Genomic DNA, 20,305 nt, shown 5'->3' on the forward strand with positions numbered 1-20,305 from the left:
CATACTTTTTTCTTACGCTGAGGGCTTTAGTAAAGTACCTAGTAAATTATGAAAATATTAAGAATTCTACTTACTGGGGGTGGAGAGATTCCTCGGCATCTAATAGTGGTGTTTACTGTTGTTGCAGAGGACCCGAGTTCGGATCCCAGCACCCACATCAGGCAACTCACATTTGTCTTCACCTCCAGCTCGCTGGGGGTCCCTGGACTATGTGGACACCTGAGCTCACATATGCACATGGTTAAAACAATTTTAAAACAATTATCTTTGTTGTGCAGCCACTGTCTGCTTCGCAGGCGCTTTCCCTGCCTTTTATCCCTACAGAATCTTCTCAGGGACAATGCACAGGACAGGTAAAGAGGCAGAGAAGGGGTTTCACCAAATCTAACAGAAATTACTAAATGACACAGCTGGGGCTCGGAGCTGGAGCTGTCTACCGCCAAAGCCTGCGCCTGGGGACACCTCAGGGACATCAGAGGAGACTGAGAGACACCGACACGGCTCAGGATTGGAGCCTCCAAGAAAATCTTCCCAGGGAAGGACTCAGAATTAATGAGGTCAGCACTTGGTGCCCCCAAGACAGCGGCTCTCCGCCTTCCTAACACCGCCACCCTTTAATACCGTGAATCATCATGCAAGCCTGTGATACTCGAGCCCTGGGCAAGGTGGAGGCTGCCGAATGTCTGGCATGAGGTGAGGGAGAGATGGGGCTCCGGGATAAGCAGCCGTCCCGTTACGAGAGCTGGCTGAGCAGAGCGGACGCCTGGCACAGCGGTGGCAGCCATTGGCAGGACGAACGCTGCCGGCAACTTCTTAGCGTTTAGCGAAGGCCGGAGGAGATGCCACAGGGAAAGGCAGTGTGCAACAGGTGCTAATCGAGCTCACAGCTCCACAGGGAGGGAAGAAGCGGGAGTTAGGGTGCAGGTTCTGTTATGCTGTGCCCTGTGGAGGATCTTAGGTGGCCACTGTCCCTTTTAGGGTCTCAAGCCATGCGCTTGACAAGGTGAGAGATGAGGACAGCAGAGAGATTAGGAACCAGACAGGAGTCTGACTGCCTTTCCTCCAGGTTGATGGAAAATGGAGACAGCAGGGCGCTGGGGGTCCCGGGATCCCACCTGATGTGTTAATGAGGCCGTTAATGTCTTCCTTCTGCTGCTGCCTTCTTCCCTTCCCTCCCTCCTCCCCCCACCATCGGCCCACACCCGGTTGCCAGGTGACTGCTGGAAATGCTTACTGTCTGTAGACTGCTGTGCTTCTCACCTTTCCGTCCGCAAACCACACAAGGCCCCCAGCTCAGGCCCAGATGGGTAGGAGGTCAAGTCCAAGGGGATTTCTCCCCCTTTTCCCTTGAGCGCCAGTTTTGCTCCAGCTCAGAACTGAGACATGCCTCACCCACTTGTCAATTGTGTCAATCAGATTTCAGCCTTGTTTAGTCTTGTTGCAAAAGCCTTTTTCTCTCTTTGAGCTGGGGTGTCAGTGCTCCAGGCTGGCTTTGAACTCTCTATACATCTGAGGACGGACCCTCCTGCCTCAGCCTCCCCCTGCTGGGAATTACCTGAGTGTGCTCCTGCACCCCCATCCATGGCCCTCTTCTGAGGGCCAACTGTAAGCCTGGCTGTCCTGCCTTTCCCTTTCCTTGCCAGATTCCTCGTCATTAGACTACAACAGGAGCTGTAGGGAACTTCCTACTTTCTATTTATTTATTGTTTGTTTGTTTGTTTATATGTTTTGTTTTTTGAGACAGGGTTTTTCTGTGTAGCCCTGGCTATTCTGGACTCACTTTGTAGACCAGGCTGGCCTTGAATTCACAGATATCTGCCTGCCTCTGCCTCCCGAGTGCTGGGATTACAGGCGTGCGCCACCGTGCCGGGCTTGAGTCTTGTTTTTTGTAAATGCTTCTGTGATCATCATCATGCCAATGCTGAAAAGAGAAAAAGAAATAGGTGTGGTTGCCCATCAATACACAGAAAATTCTTCTGCCCAGTGATCTAGAGTCACTTACCCTTCTGGCAGCCCACCAGCAACACCTGCAGTCCCAGTAGTGTGTGTGTGTGTGTGTGTGTGTGTGTGTGTGTGTGTGTGTGTGTACATACATATATGTATGTAAAGACTGGGGCATGATAGTGTACACCTGTAATCCCAGCACTTGGGAGGAGAAAGGAAGGATCAGGAGTTCAAGATCATCTTGAGATACACAAAAAGGCCACTTTGGGCTACAAGAGCCTGTCTTCAAAACCAAAATGCAGTCTTGGAGTTACATAAAAACTGCAAAAATAAGCCTGGCATAGTGGCTCACGCCTTTAATCCCAGTATTTGGGAGGTAGAGGCAGAGGCAGGCGGACCTCTGAGTTTGAGGTCAGCCTCCTCTGCAGAGTGAGTTCCTGGACAGCCATGGATGTTACACAGAGAAACTTTGTCTTAAACAAAAACAAAACAATAACAACAACAACAACAAACACACACACACACACACAAATGCAAAAATAATACAGACTTCCCAGTGCTCCACATTCACTCTGCCCTATTCGTGCTGTTTTACGTGAGCATGGCACATTGCTATAGTATCAATACATTTTGACTAATTCATAATTCATGCCATTTTCTTTTGTCCTCCCTCTCTTCTCTCTCTCTCCCTCTCCCTCTTCCTCTCCCCCTCCTTCTCCTTTCCTCATTCTCTTATGTCTTTGTGTCCGTGTGTGTGGGTGTACAGAGGACCAGGAGACAATTTTCCGGAGTCAGTTCTCTCCTCTCATCACTCGGAGGCAGTAACTCTGACTGGTTATTTCTGGCCCTGGGCTGCTTACTGTGACTCTCCTTTTACCCTGAGACTCCAGACTCCAGTGTCACACCTGTTTGGTTTTTCCCCCCTTGTGAGTTCTGGGAACCGCACTCAGGTCACCAGGGTTGCACGGCTGGCACTTTTGCCCACTGAATCATCTCACTGGCCCTGCGTAATTTTCTTTACATTTTTATCCAGTGTCCTTTTTCTGTCCCGGGATCTCATCCAGAATGGCACTTGTGCTTAATTGCCCTGTCTCCTTTGGCTTGTCTGGCTGTGACAATGTACTTTTTTCCTTTGTGTCCTGCCCAGGCTGTCCCGTCCTCTCTCATCATCACCCCTCTTCACTCCATCCAAACCCCATCTCTTCCGGGAACTGTTGGGGGCCCTGTCTTTTGTCAAGGCCATCTTAGCTTTCCACATCTGCCAGCTGCACTGGGATTATCTAGAACATACCTGTTGGCCCCCAGACTGAAGGTCCCGGGGCGGTGGGCAGGTCCCCCTCATGCAGCCAGTCTTGCCAAGAATCGGTGTGGTGAGAGCTGGGGAGATGGCTCAGTGGGTAAGGCACATGTGCAAGCATGAGAACCTAAGCTCAGATTCGAACCTTCCACGTCAAAAGCTATGGGCAAGCCAGGCGTGGTGGCTCATGCCTTTAATCCTGCTGCTCGGGAGCCAGCTTGTTCTACAAAGGGAGTTCTAGGACAGCTAAGGCTACACAGAGAAACCTTGTCTCAAAAAACAAAACAAAACCAAACAAACAAAAAAATCACACACACACACACACACACACACACACACACACAGGAATAGGAAAAAAAATAAATAAACAGCTAAGTCTACAGCATACAACTGTAATCATCCCGGTGCTGAGGATTCAGAGACAGGCAGTCCCTGGAACTGGCCTGTCCGGATCAGCAGGAGCAGGTTCAGCGAGCGAGAGGACCTTTGCCATCAGCCTCTGTCTTCAGCCTCCTTCATTCCAGCTTCCTCTGCAGATACTGTTGGTTTATTTATTTTTAAGATGAGGTCTTGGTTTGTTGCCCAGGTTGGCTTGCCCTTGAACTCCTGGGTTCAAGTAATCTTGTCACCTTAACCTCCAAAGTATCTGCTGCCATGCTGGGCAAAGCTAGCAATTAGTTATCAGTATTTCATGTGTGTGGGTGTTTTGCCTCAATGTGTGTAGCTGGTGTCTAGCTGGGGCCAGAAGAGGGCATCAGATCCTTTGAAACTGTAGTTACAGACAGTTGTAAACTACCATGTGGGTGCTGGGAATTGAACCCAGGTCCTCTGGAAGAGCAGTCAGTGCTCGTGACCACTGAACCATCTCTCCAGTTCTTTCACTGGCCTGAGAAAGACCAGAGAAAGCCTGAGGTGACTCTGACTGTGGGATCATGGTCTGCTCAGGCTGCCCTGAGGGGCCTAAGAGGCTGTCCTCGTTGGATACTGTCCTCATCAGTGTGTGGCTGTGATTAAGCCCAAAGCCTGGCCTGGAAATTAACCACCAGCAGGGGCATAATTAGACTTTGGATTTCCTTCTGGGCGGAAGTTTGTTCTGCAGCTTCTAGTCTGGCGCTCTCCTGCTCTTCCCTCCACCTCCTGCTCCCGGGGACCCTGAGGCTTACTGGCTCTAAAGGAAAGAGCAGCAGGTAGAGGGCAAACTGTAAGTTGAATGAACATGACTCATGTTTATACAGAGCTCTGCAGCTGCCAAAGCACTGCACAGCGCGTTTTTCCCTCCCAGCCGTGCCCAGAAAAGACTGTTTTCGACAGCACTGTTTTGCAGTGCTAGCTTTCAGGGAGCTAAAAACTGGTCCAAGGTTACATGCCAGGAAGTGGCTGAGCTGGAGTTTGAACTTACATGCACTCGATCCTCAAATCCCTAGCCTTTCTGCTGCCCCTCATGATACCCTTCCCCTGTGGTGCTTACAGTGTTTAATTAGGTGATAAGGGCTGGGGAGAGGCCCCGGGTATGACGTGCTTGCAGTGCACCTTGGCAATTCATGAAGCAGGCAGAACATGGGTTAAGAGATGAGGTCGGACCCTCCTCCTGGGGTCTTTTCCTCTGTGTGGCCGTAGGCAAGGTTTTTAATCTCAGAGTCATCCACATAATGAACTTGGAAAAAGAGCCCCTCTCTCAGAGAGTTAGAGGACTTGGTACGGTACCCAGCTCACCCTGTTATAACTAGCTGTTGTCAGTCATTACCTCTGCCGGTGGGTGCTGGGGAGAGATGGAATTGTAGAGCTGGTTTAGGAGGGCTGGGAACTGCCGCTGCTCCAGGCAAAGGAAACATACTTTAAAGAACAAACTATTTCAGATGTCTGTTTTATTTCTTCTTCCAAGTGAGATTCCAGCACCCTCCCTTGGGTCCTCCTTGGCTTCTTTGGGTCTGTGGATTTTAGTATGGTAATCCTTTATGATAATATTCTCTTATAAGTGAGTTACATACCATGAGTGTCTTTCTGAGTCTGGGTTACTTCACTCAGGATGATCTTTTCTAGTTCCCTCCATTTTCCTGCAATTTGCATCATGTCTTTTTATTTTTTTAATAGTCGAGTAGTATTCCATTATGTAAATGTACCACATTTTCTTTATCCATTCTTTGGTTGAGAGACAGCTAGGTTGTTTCCAGTTTCTGACTATCACAAATAAAGCAGCTATGAACATAGTTGAGTAAGTGTCCTCGTTCAATGGTGGAATATCTTTTGGGTATGTGCCCAGAATGGGTGGGAGAGGGGTTGGGGAGGGTCACAGGGGTGGGGATCAGGTGTGGGGAGAGTGCGGGAGGGGGGCCTGGGGGAGAGAACAGAAATCAGTGGTGGAGGTGGGAATCTCTGGGACAGGGCAGGCTCCCTGGAGTCTATGGGGTGACCCCAGCTGAGACTCCTAGCAACAGGGGGTTAAGGACCCTGAAGTCACCACCTCCTGTAGCCAGGTGGGACTTCCTTTAGAGGGAGGGGGACACCAACCCACCCATAAAACCTTTGACCCAAGATTTGTCTTGCCTACAGGAAGTGTAGGGATAAAGATGGAGCAGAGATTGAGGGAATGGCCAACCAATGACTGCCCCAGCTTGAGCCCCACCCCATGGGAGAGAACCAGCCCCTGACACTACTAATGATACTCTGCTATGCTTGCAGACAGGAGCCTGCATAGCTGTCCTCTGAGAGGCTTCACCCAGCAGCTGATAGAAATGGATGCAGAGACCCACAGCCAAACAATAGGCCAAGCTCAGAGAATCTTGTGGAAGGATGGAGGGAGCTGGAGGGGACAAGGACACCACAAGAAGGCCTACAGAGTAAACTAGACTGGAACCAAGCATGCTCACAGAGGCTGAACCACCTACCAAAGAGCATCCATGGGCTGGACCTAGACCCCTACACATATGTAGCAGATGTGCAGCCTGGTCATTATGTGGGTCCCCAACAATGGGAGTAGAGGTTGTCTCTGACGCTGTTGCCTGCCTCTGGATCCCTTTCCCCTCTCTGGGCTGCCTTGCCTGGTCTCAGTGGGAGAGGATGTGCCTAGTCCTGCTGCAACTAGAGATGCCAGGGTGGGCAAACTTGGGGTCCTCCCCTTCTTTGAGAAAGAGGAGATGGGGAGAATGGGGGAGGGGCGTAAGGGTGGGACTGGGAGGAGAGGAGAAAGGGGGCTGGGATCAGGCTGTAAACTGATTAAATAAATAAATAAAAGAAAATCATTTTTAAAACGTTAAAAAAAAAAAAAAAGGAGCCGGGCATGGCAGTGCACTCTAATCCCAGCACTCTGGGAGGCAGAGGCAGGCAGATCTTTGTGAGTTCGAGGCCAGCCTGGTCTACAAAGAGAGTCCAGGACAGCCACAGAGAAACCCTGTCTCAAAAACCACCACCAACAATAACAACAAAAAGAACAGGCTGTTGGGGACTTAGGGAGGGTGGCAAAAAACCAGAAGGACGAGCTTGGAGAAGGGATGGCGTGATTCCTGGGCCCTGAAGATAGAAAGCCAGGCACAGGTGTAGCAGGGTAATAGCCAGGACAGCAGCGTAACTGACACAGGTTAGACTCTGAGTCCCAACTCTTGTCAACTTGGAAAGCTAATAAGTACTCTTGAATTTCCTCTTTGATTTACTGCTCAGCTCAAGGTCTCTTGGTGAGGACTGTTGCAGCGATAATGCCTGGAAATTGCCTGCCGTAGTTCCTGAGGGTGTGGACTCAGTCCGTGTTGGCAATTATTATTTGGTTGTAATAATCAACTATGTCCTGACTAGGGATACATAACCCCAGCATGGAATTCCTCGGCGCCAGAATCGGCTCTAGCCTTTACCCTCCGGTCTAAAATCCGAATTTTAAAGATGGAGAATCCAAAGTCTGGGGGAGAGGGTGTCGCTCTCAAGTGCACCAAGCAGATGAGCAATGGGGGTAGATCATACCCCGCCTCCTGGCCACAGCCTATGGTTTCTGGTTTCCTAGCCCTTCTCCGGCTGCCTCCGACAGGGTCCTCCCTCCCTTCTGAGATGGCTGCCTCCTCTCCCTGGGAAACACATTTCAAGGCTTTTGCTCCCCTGAGCTGAGTGTCGATCCTATTTTTAGACCTCTCTGGCACCTGTATGCAAATGATCCTCAGGGGATTTGTCTACCATGGTGACTCTGGCCGACTCCCCAAAGAAAGATGTGAGACTAGAGGGAAAGCGCAGCTCAGGGCAGGTTGGAGATCTCGGCCTCACGATTTCTCTCTCTACTTAAATCCCAGGAAATGAGTTTCGTGGGGGTTCTGTTGTGGGGGTAGTGATCATGGCTTTCGGGAAGATGGGAGTGAGGTGGAAGATTTGAGGCAGAAGAGGATGGGGACTCGTGGGAGGACACGGTGTGGGGGAGAGGCTCAAGAGCTTCCCCCACAAGTCCACGCCTTGTGGACTTGACAGAAGCAGCCGCATTCCAACTACAGCCTCGGTAGCCACGGTAGCCACGTGTGCCGCTCTTTTCTGGGCAATGTCCCAGCGCCTTGGCCTGCTCTTCGAGACCTCAGAGCTCTAGCTTCAGCATCGATTGCCGCTTCTTTCGCACGCCTCGGAGAACATAAGATGCTAGCTAGCCACTGTAAGATACACCCCTACTTCCGGTGTGCTTAAGTGTGGAAAAGTGAGCGTCTGCCAGTCGATGAACTTGGGTTTTGTACCCCCATGAAAGTGGAACTGCCTGTGCTCATCCGCCCACATCTTTGTGCTATTTCAGGCTTACCTATTTGTTGTAGTTGTTTTTAGCTGTTTACTGTGGGAAAATTAAACACACACTCAAGTAGGCAGAGTAAGTAGTGCATGACTGTAATAAGAAGGATACGGTTATAGACCCACCATCCAGGTTCGTGGCTGTTCCTCCATATTTTTCTCCAAGTTCCTTCTCTCCGGATGCCTACAGTAGCAATGGCCAGCACTTGCTGGGGATTTATTTATTTATTTATTTATAAACGTGACATATACTAATTAAAAATATTCTGAGGGCTAGAGAGAAGGGTAAATGCACTTGTCATGCAAATGTGAAGACCCAAGTTCAAATCCTCAGAACTCCCATGAAAACCAGACGTGTAGTGTGAATGTCTAATCCCCGTGCTCTTCCTGGGAGATGGGAGACAGATAGAAGACCCCTGGAAACCCAACAGCTGGCTTGCCTGGGGCATGCCGTGGAAACACAAACAGGGACTCACATTCAAGATTGTCTTCCGACCACCGTAAACAGGCTGGGCCACACCTCTGCTCCCAGTTACACACAGACATGCGCACATACATGCATGCACACGCTACATACGCACAAAATATTTTTAAATGATGTCCAAGCACAGAGAAAGTATCACTGATATCTTACTGAGTTTGTTTGCCTTCAGAGGAGGAGACATGTGCTGTGCACACCGGCGGAAGCCGGAAGCTGATTCGCTCCCTTTCCTGCTGAGCCATCTCACCGGCCTATGATTAGTGTTTCGGTCGACTTCCGTATCTACAAATTTTTAACAGTTGAGGTCATACCGTCTATTCAGTTTTAGGCCCTGCCTTTCCTTTTTTTTTTCTGACATTATAACATGAGCACAGCTAATATCAATAGAAAGTCTTGATGGACATTCACTTCATACTTCCATCATGCTCTCCGGGAAGGACATGCCGTAGCCAAACCCAGCCTGTTGCCCTCAGTGTTTGCCAGCTTCTGGTCATTTTCGCTACTTAATCATCTTGCAGTGGGTGCCCCTGCATGTGAAACCTTTGCTACAATGACTCCTTTGCTCAGAGTCCCGGTGATGACATTCCTATTTTATGTGACCTTTGTGGGCAGCTAATATCATCTTATTTTTAGGCTAGTGAATTCAGTAGGTCGAAACAATCAAAAACCCTCACTTCAAATTGGACTCACCTGATTACGTGTGGGGCCCATCTCTTTATTAACCGTTTCTCTTCTGCGAGGGTCTGGTTGGTGGAGAGTGCTATTTTTATCACCTGTAATTTCTCGGCAGCAGACCTGACTTTCTTCATTTCCGTGTACTTGCTATGACCTCGGGAGATATTGAGTGTAATCTTGTTCTGAGTTTGACTTTTTCCTCCTGGCCCCCCCTCCACGTCACTTTTCTCCCTGTGTCTTCCTGTCTTGAACGGGAGTTGGGTGAGTCATACAGAGGCTCCAGCAAGTCAAGTGGACTCCTCAGAGAGACATCTCAGAGTGCTGCGAATGATGCTGATGTCAATTTGGAGGCAAAGGAGTAAGATATGAAACGAGCCGGCAGGCCTGAAGCTAAATTTGTCCGTGAGAAACACTGGAAGTTACATACAGGTCATGATTTATTCAGCGCACATCTCTACAGTCCCTGCTTTGTGGGTGCTCGAAAGGGCGTCTTTGATGAAGAAGCTACAAATGAAACAGATGAGAATGAGTAGTCAGTTTTAGCTGTGTGCCTGTTGGAAGTGTTCAGGCTGAGTGGAGGTGTTCAGCAGACAGTTGGAAGCTTCCACCTATGTCTGTAAAGTGAGGGACTGGGAAAGGATCAGGGGCCAATACAGGGCACAGAGCTGCACAGGGGGAATAAAAAGGAAGGACCAGCAACAGAAACAAAGCAGAAGGGTTTCCATAGAAGGGTTAGGATCTGGGGGTGCCAGTTAGGGTAAGTGAGGCGTCATACTATCTTCCCTTCTCTCATTCCTTCCCTTGTGGAGTCATGTTTTTGCTGCCAGGCTCCAGGCATCACTGTTGGCATTGGAGGTACAGAAATAACAAGGCACAGCCCCATTTCCAGTCTGTATGAGAAGTAGAGGTGGCGGGGGAGGCCAACCCCTGACATGGGTGCCCCAATTGGCTCGTTCTGCATGTATTTACTGAACATCTAAGACATGGCAGACGCTTTGATGACGGTGAGAGGAAGCCTGGGTATTTCACTTGCTTCAGGTACAGTTTGGTGCCCATAGCAAAGCAGCAGCCACATCTGTCAGGGTTGTTTGTTTGTTTGTTTGTTTGTTTTCATTGAAAGGACCTTGTGGGTTGGGGATTTAGCTCAGCGGTAGAGCGCCTGCCTAGAAAGTGCAAGGCCCTGGGTTCGGTCCTCAGCTCTGGAAGGAAGGAAGGAAGGAAGGAAGGAAGGAAGGAAGGAAGGAAGGTCCTCTCCACCGGGTAAACTCAGGGAATGTGTAGGAAGTTGATGGTCTTCTAGCTCTAGGAGTCTGAACTCTGCTGTTGCTAAAACAAAAACCCACATGTATTCTGTGGATGCCCAAAAGCACGGTGATGAGATCTGGCAAGATGGATCAGTGGGTAAAGGCACTTGCTACCAAGACTGAAGACCTGAGTTTGATTCTCAGACCCTACATGGAGGAAGGGAGGGCATATTTCTGCAGGTTGTTCTCTGAGGGCCGCCTAGACCATGTGGCGTGGGCACCCACGTGTGATGGAGCAACAGAAGCACATATGAACTGGAGGGTTCTGTAGACTGTGGTCCATGCTGCCAAAGCCAGATGCACACAATGCCAAACCAGCCCCAAAGGTCCTTTCCCACCACTCCTCAGGCCTGTGCTTCTTTAGGGCCCTTTCAAACCTCTCTCTGCTCCCAGCTTCTCTCCAGTTCCCACTAATGCTTTAGCTCCTAGATATTGCAAAACTTAAAAGGCTTGGAGTCCGAAGCCCAAAGCCAGAGATCTCACTACCTGTTCTTCATCTCTGCCCACTATACTTGCTTGGAGGGGTGAACTGAGAGAGAAGAGAGGAGAGAGAGAGGAAAGGTAAGAAGGTGAGAGATAGAGAGACAGAGACAGAGAGAAGCTTCTAGTAGGGGAAGCAAGGCAGGAGGCAGGGGCGGGTCCCCAGAGGCACCCCCTCACTAGCACTGGAAGGAGCCAGTTCTGCCACTGCCGGCAGGCCTCTTTCCTGCCTCTGTCAGTAACACAGGGAGCAAAAGAGAATGCAGCATGGATAGTGTCACACTCTTTCAAATGGCTTCTAAATTAGTTCTCTTAATTCTGTACCTAGCCATCCCTTCAAGTTCACTCACTAGCATTCGTATTAAATGTCTACTACATGCCATGTGCCATAGTTTAGGACCTGGGGTTTAGCTATATTTGATTTGAACTCAAGGAGCTCATACTTTGAAACAGAATACAGAAAAAATAAACCAGGAACTCCACTAAATATAATGTATGCAATGATATGGTACCAAACTATACATGGGAGCAAAGTCTGTCTGTCTTTCTGTCTCTCTCTCTCTCTCTCTCTGTATAACTTGATGAAACATTTAGAGAAAACTTTTTGTTGTTTTTTTCCTGAGACAGGGTTTCTCTGTGTTACCCTGGCCATCCTGAAACGCAGAGATCCTCCTGCCTCCACCTCCCAAGTGCTGGGTTTAAAGGTGTGCACCGCTGCGCCAGGCATCAGAAAAAACTTCTGCAGAAGGTTGTATGTAGAAGGGAAGAGGCTTGGGGCTGGGGAGATAGCTCAGGAGGAGAGCACTTGGCTAGAATACGTGAGAATTTGAGTTCAAACCCCAGGAACCCACCACAGAAAGAAAGACAGAAAGAAAGGAACACAGACAGACAGAAAGAAAGACAAAAAGACAGACAGAAAGAAAGGAGGAAAGGAACAGGTCAGACAACACCAGCAAATGTCCAGGGGTGTGAAGAGCACAAAGTAATCAGGCAAAACTGGAGCTCATTGTTTTGTCAAGGAATGAGACAGAAGGGGCTGGATGGGCAGTCTGAGCGAGAAGGTGAGGGTCTGTATCCTTTGAGAAGCTGTGGACTTTCAGGATCCAGGAAAGGCCTTGGACACAGAGAAAGGCCATGAGGTTTGAATTTTAGAATTCCACCTGGCCCTCGTGAGTTCCATCCAGAACTCTGAGGGCATCCAGTAAATCCCTCCTTCCAACAGGATCCACCAAAACACCCCAGCCTCATGTGCAGGTGTCAGGCCAGACAGTGGAGACAGTCAGCAAAGTAGACACCCTGCTCTTAAGGCACTTGCAGCTCGGCAGGGAAGACAGACACCACTCACATTATTATACAAATAAATATGAAACCACAGTGGGAATGTGGCTACAAAGAAGGTTCACACCGTGCCAAGACAGCATGCTGCTGGACCATTCAACTGGCCAGGATGGTCGGGGCGGCTCCTCTACCGAGCTGAGCAAACTCTCAAGGAAAAGTGAACCTCACAGCTCTGGGAAGGCTCCAGTCGCACGGCCTCCCTGGCCTGTCTCACTTGGGAACCCACATACAGGCTGATCACCCCTGACACTGTAGGCTTAAGAAGCACTGTTCAGTATCTTGTCACCAAACGATCCCCAGCAAAGATTTGAACTTGAAAAGGAGAAAGCAAACTCCTTGGCCCCTTTAGAGATTTGAAGGTAGAAGTGCTGTTCCTTCAGGGTCAAACTGAGCATCTTTCCCAGGGTTTCCAGCTCCCTTCCCGGCTCTGGTCGTTCTGTTTCATTGCTAAGGTCCTGTTTCAGGTGACTGAGAGGTCACCGCCATTGCCTTGTGAAAAGAGCACTGGCATCTTAGAGACAAGGCTGGTTTCACTTAATTCCCCGTGATAGCGTTAACTGTCAGCTGGACAGAATCTAAAATCACCCGGGGAGCAGGCCTCTGGCTGTGCTGGGAGGGGGTTATCCTGACTGTGTTGGGATGGAAAGACCCGCTCCCTGCGGGCCAGAAACATCCATCCATGGAGGCGGAGGGGTCCAGCATGCGCAGCGTGAACGTGCATGTGAGACTAATACCTTTGAGTGATGGCGGAGATTAAGTAACCCTGAGGTTTCATTTTAGGCTTTAGAATCTAACGATCGGATCATGGAGCTAAGTGAAAAGCCGGGGGGGGGGGGGCATATGTGGCCTGGGCAGAAATGTGTGGCATGGAATGGTGGCGTGAGGACCCACCAAGATACGAAGCCTGTGTGTTGGAGCAAACATTAGTCAAGGGCCTGGCTGCTGGACACGCGTGGTTCCGCTTACGCTCTGTGGGTGATCGCTAGCCTTGTGCCCAGGAAGACGGATGCACTGGCTCTGGGAAGCCTCGGCACCCGGAATGCGGCCTTTTGGGAGCACCTGCCGGTGGTTCCCAGACGTTGCCCTGGTGTGCGGCTGTCCCCCACACTGGCCAGGACGCTGGGGGCTAGCGCGGTAGCTTGCTCGCCCTGGTGTCTGCTCTCTGGCACAGTGCTTTGCCTATGTGGAGAGCCCACAGAACGTCCACCGCCTAAAAGTGACCAGATGACACGGTCCCCTTCCTCAAGCAGCCAGTGAGCTAGTCACGCATCTCTCTGCTCCTTCCTGCCTCCTTTTCGCTTCTATTTCTGACTCTCACCACTGCCAATGAAATCGGTGTTTGTCAACGTGATTTTTTAAAAATAAAAGATGGAGGTTTAGGAGCGCTGCTCTAGGCGACTTTCCGTTTAGCGCTGGACAGTGAGAGCTGCCTGGTTGTCCCCAGCCTTGTCTTTCTTTACGGGAAATAACAACAGCGCCGTTAAGATCAGCAGCTGATGCTCTGAGCTTCTCTGGGCACCAGCATGGGTTCTGTGCTCTGCCAGGCTCCGTAGACATTACTCCCCGTCTTCACACAATCACCTCAGGCCTGTACTATTGCCATCAATTCAAAGATGAGGAAATTGACCCTTAGCTTTATTCATTATTTAGTTTTGTATGTATGAATGTGCAAAATAGCCATGTGCTTATGCGTACTTACCTGTGTGTGTGTCTGGTGCCTGGCAGGTCAGAAGAGAGCGCTGATTTCCTGGAACTGGCGTCATGGATGGCTGTGAGTCACCTCGTGGGTGCTGGGCGCTGAGACAAGGGCTCTCAAACCTCTCCATTTCTTTCTCCAGCCAGGCAGATGAAGAAACTAAAGGCTAATTATTCATAAAATGATTTAAAAGTTAAATAGTAACGATGGATGCTCCTCTATTCAGCTGCCTATCATGGGCCAGACATTTAATTTAATTACCCAGGCCCTATTCCATATGTGAGGAACTAAGACTCCCAGAAATGAAATAATCCATCTCTCCACAGTCACATGGGTGATGGAAGGCAGAGCTGGGAGTCATCCATTCTCTTTCACACAGGAGTCAGCCCTGAGGAGTTTGAATGGAGAGGGATTTGGCATAGGCCTCAAGACATGTCCGCTGGAGCTGGCCAGCCCCGGGAAAGTGAAAAAATAACAGCTGTTTGTTAGAATGTACGAGGAACTATTTCCAGGGCCATTTTCTCCTGAGACAGGGTTTCCTGTAACCCAGGCTTGCCCTGGACTTGGTGTGTAGCTGAGGATGACTTTAACTTCTGGTCCTCCTGCCTTCACTTCCCGAGTGCTGTGCAGTGCTGAGGCTTCCTACATGCACGGCAGGCAGCGAATCAGCTAAAGCACATCTACAGCCCTTTGTGTGTGACTCTCTTAATCTTGGTTTCTAAAAAGCCTTTGAATCAGGTGTTGTTTTATTCCTGTTTTATAACGGAAGAAGCTAAGGCCATGTTTGCTCAGGAAGAGGACTATGAGAGAATACACATATCGGGAGACGGCAGCTCTTGGAAGCCATTTAAGGGCTGCCTCATGGTCACACACTAAACTAGAGAGCTGAGATCTAACCCGAAGACCATGCTTTTCATGGCCAGAGTTCAGTTGCTAGTGTTTGCCTAGCATTCGAGAAGCCCTGGGTTATGGTGGCTCATGCCTGAATCTCAGTACTCCGAAGGTAGAGGTAGGAGGATCAAAAGTTCAAAGTCACCCTCAAATACACCGCAAATTTGAAATCATTTTGGGCTACATGAGACGCTGTCCCCAAACAATCAAGTATCAAAACCCCAGTGCTTAAAAAAAAATATTTATTTTTATTTTATGTATACGACTGTTTTGTTTGTTTGTTTTCAACACAGTGTTTCTCTGTGTAGCCTTGGCTGTCCTGGACTCCCTTTGTACAATGACTGGCTTCGAACTCACAGCAATCCAACTGCCTCTGCCTTCCCGAGTGCTGGGGTTAAAGGCGTGCACCACCAAGCCGGGCTGTGTATGAGTGTTTTGCATGTATGTTTGTATACCACATATGTGCCACAGAGGCCAGAGAAGGGGGTTAGATGCCCCAGCACCAGAGTAATGGACAATCGTAACCTGGGAACTGAACCGGGTCCTCTGCAATAGTGGTGAGTACTCATAACTACAGAGTCATCAACTCCAACCCCACCCCTGTGCTTTTTGTTTAAGGAGCAGAAGCTGAAACTCTTCTGTATCTATAGCCCCATGCTGGGTGCTGAGAATACAGAGATGAAGCTGACTCCATGTCCAAGCTCATCTGTGACTGAGTAATAAGATTTACAAGTACTTGGGCATCAACCAGATCACTAGGCATAGGCCTGGGGGCAGAGACATGAAACTAAACGCTTTTTCAGACATATTTTAGGGGCAGTTCAGGAGCCCAGAGCTGGCTGGATCCCTGGATCAGGAAGGGTGGCTTTATTCTACTCCTACAAGACAGGACTCAGGGGTTGAACTTGGGACTACCGAGAGCCTGTAGAATTGACTCAAAACGGGAGGCAGAGGCAAGAGCATGGGAGAAGCTGGTTGAGTATTGAAACAATGTTTATTAGATATGCATACACAGAGGGAGGGAGGGAAGGAAAGAGAAAGGGAGAAGGAGGGAGGAAGAGGGGAGGGGGGAGGGGGCTTCATGTAGATATGGCAGTTATTTCTCACACCAGTACCTAGGTTTCTAGGGTTGGGTGTGTCCCCAGTCATTCATTCATGAACTAGAGGGCGTGTCCTTCCCAGACTGGGATGAGGAGTAAGGTGTTCAAAGACTGCTCCGTGAACAGGAGAGAGAGTTATTGACGGAGAAGATGCTAACTGAAGGCTGTGTTTTAGCAACCCAAGTGTTATTACAAAGCGCTGTACCAGTGTGGGCCAGCGCCGAGTGGCTAAAAGCACGGAGAAACTGAGTCTTGGGAACAGCTGTCGCCCTTTTTCTTCTTTCTCTTCCTTCTCTACCTCTTTCTCCTCCTCCACGCCCTTCTTCCTTGAAGACCGGATCTTGTGATGTAGTCAAGACTGGTCCAGGTGGGGCTTGGACTCCTAGTCCACCCGCGTCAGCTTCCCCATGTGTTGAGGTTACCGGCACGCATGATCACATCGGCTTGCTAGCCTTCGTTTCTCATACCTTCGTAGCTGATTTATCACCATACCTTCTTTTTCTTTTTCTTTTTTAGATTTTTAATTTTTTTGTAACTTTTTAATGTGTATGGGTGTTTTGCCTACATGTATGTTTTTGTGCCAAGTGTGTGTTGATGCCAGAAGAAGGCATCCAGTTCCCTGGAACTGGAGTTACATGGTTGGGAGCTGTCATGTGGGTGCTGGAAATTGAACCAAAGTCATCTCCGAGAGCAGCCAATGATCTTAACCACTGACCCAACTCTCTAGCCCCTGCTAATTTCACTTTAAGATAGCTTTATCAGATCTTACCTGGACCACTACCAAAATCCTCTAGCCAATCCTAGTGCCACACCGTTAATCTAATTGACCTCCTGCCTGAAAACACTGGCCCTACAAGATAAAGCCCCTGCCCCATAATACAGCATGCAAAGTTCTTTCCCGCTCTGTCACCTACTTATTTCCTGATTCCCACCATTCTTTACATGCCTGAGCACTCACAGGCAAAAACTCTCCCATGGGCTGTTAAGATGGCTTTGTGGGCAAAAGCTCTTGTTATGCAGGCCTGGCCATCTCAGTTCCATCTCCAGAACCCGCAGTTGGAGGGAGACAACCAACTCAGAGTTGTCCTGTGACCTTCACACAAAGGCTGTGCCATACACATGCCCCTCCCCACCACACACAAACACAATAGATGATAGATAGATGGATGGATGGCTAAACAGATAGATGATAGATAGATATGATGGATGGATAGATAGATGATAGACAGATAGATGGATGGATGGATAGATATGATAGATGCATGGATAGATGATAGGTAGATAGATAGATGATGGGTGGATGGATGGATAGATAGATAGATAAATAGATATATAGATATGATGGATGGATGGATAGATAGAAAGATAGATAGATAGATGGATGGATAGATGGATAGATAGATAGACAGAATAAAGATAAAAAACCTCTTTCTATGGCTCATGATTCCTTCACTTCTCTCCTGGGAAAGCCTCCTTAGAAAAGGCCCCGGTACCTTCTTCATACATGTTTTTTTTTTCTTCTTTTTTAAAAAATTATTATTGGGGACTGGAGAGATGGCTCAGAGGTTTAGAGCATTGCCTGCTCTTCCAGAGGTCCTGAGTTCAATTCCCAGCAACCACATGGTGGTTCACAACCATCCATAATGAGATCTGGTATATACAAAATAAATAAATCTTTTTAAAAATTATTACTTTATTTTTTTTCAATATGTTCTGATTGAAGCCCCCTTCCTCAACTCCTCGCAGTCCCCCCTCCCTCTCTCTTCCCTTCATCCCCTTTCCCTAGTTTGCTGAAAGGGGAGTTCTCCTCCTCCGCGACCTGCCCATAGCTTGTCAAGTCTCCTCAGGACTGCCTTGCTCCTGGTGCCCTGGCCTTGCCAGGCCACAGAGGAAGAGGATGCCTGCGTGGTTTTAGGTGGGGCTCCTGGGCTTTGTGCAGACTCCTCCTGTGGGAATTTCATGCTGTTTTCCGTACAATTCTTGTTCCTCTCCTGTATCTGATAGGATTGTATTTCCTTCCCCCTTTGAAAGTTGTGTTTGGATACTTGACGTGCTTCGCCTAGGGAAATGGGGAAAATGGAAGCTCTGAGAGCCCAGAGCAACTCCCGTGCTGTCTTACCTCCAGTAGCTGCTCTGTCAGTCTTTATCTTGAACACAGGAAGATGCAAAGCAGAGCACCCAGCCGTGACGGGAATGTGCGGGTGATGGACTAGGACAACAGCACGGTGCTGAAGCTGCTAGACTTAGGAATCCCGTGTTACCGAAGGGCCCAGACTACCCAGCTAAAGCGACCTCTGCTTTCTGACTTTCCTGTAACTTCCCCAATGCCGTTTCTCCCCCAGCTGAATTCAGGTCACTTTTCTCTTTTCCACTTCTATAGATCTGTGATGTATTTTCTCCTATAGCCAACGACTAGTTCAGTGGAAAGTCTTAGCCCCTCTATGAAGCTCGACCAAGGCTCTCCGAGAGCAGGGATGGCGTTTGCTCCATTACACAAAGTTCATGGCTGTGGGAATATTTTGTGGAGGTGTAAAGTCAGATAGACCTGTCTGTTCCCAGTTCTAACATTTATCAGACCATCTCTCCAAACCACGGCTTTTTCACCTGTCAAACAAGAGGACCAACATGTATTCCACGGGGCCGTAAATTTCTGGTTACTCGGTACAACAGTGCTGCTTTAGAATTCATGTTGCCTTTGCCGTTTATTCTCATCATTGCCACTCTCAGAACTCAGCAAATGCTTGTAGATAAAGCGTTTTTCGTGGATTGAGGTGTTGTGGCATGTACGCTGGACTTAGAAGTCCTGGGCTCAGGGCTGCACCTTTGTCATCACTGTTATGACTTTGGGGAAGTCACCTAAAGTCTCTGTATTTTTTTGAAGTCTAAATTTTATTGTTATTTATTGCTGTATTACATTCATTGTGCCCATACGTGTGCCACAGTGGGGGTGCACAGGCCAGAGGACAAGATTTTGGTTCTTCCACACTGTGGGCCTCTGGGCTTGAACTCTGGTTGTCAGGCTTTACCTGATAACTCATCTCTCCTGATCTGGAAATCATTATTGAAAATAAGAGGAAAGAAATTTCGTTTGGCCATTAAATACGTGAAATTATGAAATCTGTAGTAAATGAATAAAACTGAAAAATATTATATTAAGAGAGGTAGCACAAGGCCAGAAGAGGAATCCATGTATTTTCTCATGGACCCTGCCTGCTAACTGTTAAATGTGTGAGTTTAGGTGGGATGTGCATAGGCCTGGACACTAGAAGGGGCTCGAGAGAAGGGGTGAGGGTAGAATGCTTTGTGAAATAACAATGGAAGTGCGGAGCTCCAGGCAGAGTGTGGTGTTAAGCTCTAAGAGGAAGGCAGAGAGATGGGGAGGAGGAGAGGGTCAGCCTAAACTAAGGGCAGATGAGGACCCGGAAGAAAACTGATCATGGGTCAGCCAACGAGCAATCAAATCAAGGGGCTGGAGAGAGGGCCCAGCCACCAAGAGCTCTGGCTGCTCTTCCAGAGGACCTGGGTTCGATTCCCAGCGCCCACATGGCAGCTCCCAACTGTCTGTAACTCCTGTCCCAGAGGACCCTACACTCTCTTTGGCCTCAGGCACCCTTTTCTGACCTCCATAGGCGCCAGGCATGCACACGTATGCTACGTGCTTACATTGCATGAATGAAGCTGTTCCCAGAAACTACGAGTTTATTAAATGAAGATCCTGCGGCTGGGCCAGAGTATCCCTTCCCAGTGAGTAGCTGGTCAGGAAGACCTCTGCGGTTCCCCACACAATACAGGCATTAGCCACAGCCACTGGCTACTTAGAAGAACTAGACCCTATTGCTCATTTCATGCTTTCGTCACAAGAGTGAGAACAATCAAGCTGGAACCAAGAGGGACGTTTCTTCCCTGAGAGCTAGTTGTCACAGTGCCAGGCTGCTGGGCGAGAGTTACCGTCAGAACTCTTCCTCAGGTGCACTGCGCTACCAACCAGCCAGGAAACGAATTTTCTCTGTGCGATAGTGGCAAGTCAGTCACAGGAGTAGCCAGCCGCTCCTTGATCGGCTTTGAGGCTCGTGTCATAGGAGGGAATCCATATTTGATACTTCAAGCCTGGTTAAAAGCCTGTAGCCAGTGATGTCATAGGCCCTAGGGTTATTTTGCTAAATGGACAAGCTGTAGCCATCATATTGCTGCCTAAATATTTATTTTCATAGATTAACGCTACCATCGGCTTTGGTCAGAGAAGCTTCTTTTCGCAACGAATAGTAGTAACTGCAAAGACTCGTAACTGGCAAAAGTGCTGAGAATAAGAAAGTGTTGAACGGGATTTCTATATTGAGGCAAGTGTAGACTGGGGCA

General features: G+C 48.9%; 1 protein-coding gene across 2 annotated transcripts in view; it reads left to right on the forward strand.

Moving 5' to 3' along the window:
• Rab3b (RAB3B, member RAS oncogene family) overlaps positions 1 to 20,305 on the forward strand; it is a 58,311-nt gene that overhangs the window by 22,437 nt on the left and 15,569 nt on the right. The gene's annotated exons all lie outside the window — the stretch shown is intronic.

Source organism: Meriones unguiculatus, chromosome 12, assembly GCF_030254825.1.
Source record: "Meriones unguiculatus strain TT.TT164.6M chromosome 12, Bangor_MerUng_6.1, whole genome shotgun sequence".
In the NCBI taxonomy this organism is placed as follows: Eukaryota; Metazoa; Chordata; class Mammalia; order Rodentia; family Muridae; genus Meriones; species Meriones unguiculatus.